The sequence below is a fragment of the Mastomys coucha genome, unplaced genomic scaffold, assembly GCF_008632895.1.
Source record: "Mastomys coucha isolate ucsf_1 unplaced genomic scaffold, UCSF_Mcou_1 pScaffold6, whole genome shotgun sequence".
Taxonomy (NCBI): Eukaryota; Metazoa; Chordata; class Mammalia; order Rodentia; family Muridae; genus Mastomys; species Mastomys coucha.
Window position 1 is genome coordinate 60087096 of NW_022196912.1, and position 5357 is coordinate 60092452.

Sequence of the window (5357 nt, forward strand, 5' to 3'; positions counted from 1 at the left end):
TCTCTCTCTCTCTCTCTCTCTCTCTCTCTCTCTCCTATCTCCTCTCCTCTCCATCTTCCTGTTTCTGTCCCTATCCATTTGTCATGTGAAGGAACAGAGAGAATGAGGCCATCTGCAAACCAAGAGAGCCCTCACTGGGAACAACCAACTAGCCTCTTGATCTGACATTTCCAGCCTTCAAAAAATTAATTGCATCCTGAGAAAATAGGTGTTTGTGGTTTAAGACATTTAGACTTGTGGCTCACATTTTAATTATGGCAGATCAAGAACACCAAGAAATAATCTTTAGCAAATTACGATCTTCCACTGTTCACAAATGCAAGCGGCCTTGCAGTGTTTGCCTGCTTTATATTTTCAGCATTTCGTCCTTTTTATTTAGCACGAAATTGCTGTAGAAGGATGGAGAGAAAGAAGAGAATAGCAAACTTGCCTTTAGTGCCTGTTAAATGTCAAATACCATGCTAGGCAACGTGTGCATTATTTTCTATTTCATGCTCTTACCAGCCTATGAGACAATACCACTTTTCTTCCCAAAGATCACACAGCTGTAGAAGAGGTCTATCACATGAACTCAGCTATGTCTGACTCCGAAGCCCAAATTTCTTCTCTCTTTAAGTTGTTCACCATGAAATCTAAGATACATAAAGTAAAAGCATAATGTTCAAAATAGAGAGTAGGCGTATGTGTCTGTCTAGTTGCGAAAGGATAGTACTTCAAAATGGAAGCTTGCTGTGTCTAAAGGCCAATGACATCTCGGTCCCAAGGCTAACCAAGACAAGACAGGACCAGGTATGGAAAAGAGGGTTTGGAGGATCCCTGTTTTGTAGTGACCTGTGCCAAGGCCCAGGATTATGTGAGAGGTTCTATGATATAGTGGATATCTGTCAACTATATCCTATAGTGATATAGGCCACAGAGAGAAAGAAGGTGGCTGCTTTTTGAGGACTGGAATCTATACCAGGACTATGGTAGCTAGAGGTTGTGTCAAGTTGCCTGTGGTTTCTGCTCTGAAAACACATTTGCTGCATCATCTCAGTGATGACAAATCATAGAGTAGGAAGAGTCTAAAGAGTTGTGCCTGAAGACCAAGGAAGAGAGCCCATAGGTACAGAAAACAATTCATGCAGTAATTCATCCACACAGACATGCTTAAATCTGACCCTGGGAGAGACTCGGTCTCCAAAGTATTTGCTGTACAAGCTTGAGTAGCTGAAGTCAGTCTCCACAGACCACATACAAAGGCTAGACATGGTGGGACACATGGTGGTAATCGCAGTGATGGCGAGGTGAAGACTAGGGGATCTCTGAGGAGTACTGGCTGGCCAGTTTGCCTAATCAGCAAGCCCCAAACTAGAGGAAGACCTTGTCTCAAAAAACAAGGTGAATGGTGTCTAAGGAAAAATGAAAGAATGATACCCAACATGTCCTGCAGCCCCCCACGTGTGTACACACATGCACAAACACATACATGCACAAACACATACAGACATGTGCACACACACACAGAGTAGAAAATTTTGAAAATCTTGTTCCTTACCTTTTTCCCTTCTCTCTGCTGTTTTCATTTTCTATCTCCGTATTCATTACTGAACATGACCCGTTGGCTTTTCTAACAGTGCCTTCTGGGAGTGAGCATTCAGCATCATCATAAACAACAGAATTGTGCTCTGGAGAAAATGTAGCTCATTGATCAGCACATTAAACCATGGAAGTAAGGCCAAGTTTCTTCGCTATGGCAAGAACAAAGCAGAAAAACCTCAGAATTAGAGAAGATGGAAAGAGAATAGAAGGGCCAGGAGTCCTTGGAGAAGTGGATCCATGTAAAACAAAGTGAGGGGGCATTTCCGGAAGCTGTGTGACCTGCCTGTTCCTATCCAAGTTGAGACACCAGTGGCAATGGCCAGGCTTCCCAAGCCTTTATACCTGTGTTCCCAGGGATGTGTGAATGAACACTCCACCTTCTTTCAGCTCATCTCAGGGGAATAAATATTGATATATATTGATCATGGGCCAGTTATTCATCCTCTTTGTGCCATAGTTTATTCATCAATAAAATGAGAATAATTTAGTAACTAGCTCAGCATTTATGTAGGGATTATATTATTTCCTAGGCCTACTTCTTCTACATAAACCTTTAATATTCTAGAACTATCTATACCAAAGAAAACACAATTAAGGAAACCTGACCAGCTACCATGAGTCATGAGAGTTGGAAAGATGTAGACTGGTGTGTGGCTTTAGCTGTGTTATTTAATTCCCTAGATTTTACTTTCCTTATGAGAGAAGGAAGTGTTAGAACCTCGCTCTTAAAAGTCTCTGCTGAGTCCTCCATTGTTTGATTATATTAACAGTTTTAATACAGAAAACACACAGCTTGGTCCAAGGAAGTAACTTAGTTGTTGGAGCCCATCAAGTACAAGGCTCTGGGTTAGAACATCAGCACCACATGAACTAGCCATGGAGCCACAGCTGTGATGCCCGATGGAGTACATTCGGAAGGTAGATCAAGGAGAAATTCAAGATCATTTGCCTATATAGGTAGTTGGAGGCCAGCTTGAAATTTGTGTTCGTGAGGAATAAGAAAAGTAACACAGAAGAGAGGGAGAAGAGGAGGACTGGAAAAGGAAAGTTAAGAAAACAAAACAAAACAAAAAACGGAAATGGCACAGCTGGGGATGGAGAAATGGCTTAGCAGTAAGCAGTTAGGAACACTGACTGCACTTCCAGAGGTCCTGAGTTCAATTCCCAGCAACCACATGGTGGCTCACAACCATCTGTAATGGGATCTGATGCCCTCTTCTGGTATGTCTGAAGACAGTGACAGTATACTCATTTACATAAAATAAATAAATGATTGTTTTTTATAAAGAGAAATAGCACAGCTTTGCTATGTATTAACAACATAAAACTTTAGTACATTTTAGTACAAATATTGAGATTCATTTTTAAATGCTTATGAGAATTATAAAAACAAATGGGTGAACCTGAATGCCTGCTTTCCCTTAAATGCTCCGACTCTCCATCTACTTCTGTCATTATAACTAAGGCACTTGGAGGCAGATTCCAAGGTGAATTGGCAGAGGACAACCTCAGGCCTTGGCTGCATGGACCTTCTTGTCAAAGACCAGCTTTGACATCACAGGGTAAACTGATGCAGGGCATAGAGTCTGGGATTGACTGAGGCCAGTGAAATGCTCCCTCCTGGAGGTGGGGGTAGTATCAGCAGAAAAACTTCCTTGGGGGTTGTCAAAAAATTCTTTGTGGCTGGTTAAAAAAAAAAAAGAATAGAAAGGAAGGGAAATATCATACACACATACACAGGCACACTGGGTGGATGAAGCAAGCTTCAATAAGCTCCAACTTTACACATACACGTACACACATGCATATGTACATACATACATACATACATACATATATACACATTCACACATTCATACATTCACACATTGGGTGAATAGAGCAAAATTCCAACCACTCTATTTACATACACATACATACATTTGGTAGATGATGCAGATATCCAACAAGCAGGCTTCAATACCTTTATTTTTAATCCTACAGTTTATATATCCCAGCAAAATCTTTCAAACAGTATAGAAATCACAATGTGATTATATCCTACTTTTCTTCTAGTGAAGTATTACAATGAGTATACATAAGAAAAAAACATGTTTCCCCAATATCCTCACATGAATAAACAGTTTACATATTACAATTGAAAAAAAAAACAAATTATTCCCAAGAACTCACATTTATAACTAAGCAACTTGTTATAGATGAACAAAGTATAAGCGAGCAAGGTAATTTTCTCATCAGGTTCTCTTACTGGCAGGCTACAGTTTGTAGTTATAAAGAAAGGATCAATTATTTTACTATTTATCTTAAAAAGTAATCTTATGAAAATCTTAAAAGAGTCACAAATCTAAACTGTATATAAAAAACCAATTTGTCATTTTTACTTATAAGTCTAGACAATCTTATTTGAGTAAACGAATGCACAGGGTTTTTCTGGAAATTCAATACAACTCTTTTCTTTTTGGAAAGATGCTAATTGTTTAAAAAGAACTACATTCAAATTCCATGGTTGATCTTGTGACAGACTGGTCATACTCAGACACCATAGCTGTCCCTGTGAAAAGCTGACTGCACTCAGAGGCCAGGACTAAGCCCATGGCAGACTGACCACACACAGAGGCCATGATTAGCCCTGTGACAGACTGTAAAAACTCAAAGGACAGGGATGATCCTGTGACAGATCTACCTCTTTGTTCACTCAACAATTATGTTTTTCTTAAAAATATCTCCCATCTGACAGCAATCCTTCCTGAATCCAATCTTAGCAATTAAGTTGTTAGGCCATTGTAGCATGGAGATAGATACCCTTGGGCAGAGTGAAGATTAAAAGGAGACTGGGACAATAATAACATATTTGTGATGATACAACACCAATTTTTGCAATCCCAACCATTACTTCAAGTTTTATTATAGAGTTGGAGGAATATATGTCAACTTGGGGTAAAATCACTGAAAATGCATATTAGAAAAATCACATATTTAAAAGGTGTAAAATATGCTTCGAGTATAATGTATATATTTGTGTATGTGTTCTTGGGTGTATATGCAAGTATATGTGTGTGTGTGTGTGTGTGTGTGTGTGTGTGTGTATGTGTGTGTGTGTGTATGTGTGTGTGACCATAAGAGAGCAAACATGGGTTATTTGGGTTGGTGTCTAACATATGAAAATTCATCAACATAATCCACCATATAAACAAACTGAAGAAAAAAATCACATGATCGTCTCATTAGATGCTGAAAACCCCTTTGACAAAATCCAAAACCCCTTCATGTTAAAAGTATTAGAAAGATCAGGGATACTAGGCACATACCTAAACATAATAAAAACAATATACAACAAGCCAGTAGCCATCAAACTAAATGGAGAGAAACTTAAAACAATTGTACTAAAAGTAAGAACAAGACAAGGCTGCCCACTCTCTCCTTACCTATTCAATGTAGTAAGTGAAGTTCTGGGCAGAGAAATAAGACAACTGATGGATATCAAAGGGATACAAACTAGAAAGGAAGAAGTCCAAGTATTAGTATTTGAAGATGATAAGATAGGATACATAAGGGACCCCAAAAATTCTATAAGAGAACTTCTATAGCTGATAAATACCTTTAGCAAAGTGGCTGAATACAAAATTAACTCAAAGAAATTAGTAGCCCTCCTTTATAGAAATGATAAATGGGCTAAGAAAGAAATTAGGGAAGCAACACCCTTTACAATAGCCACTAATTATATAAAATATCTTGGTGTAACTCTAACCAAGCAAAGTTTCGCCGGCCAGTCTGGG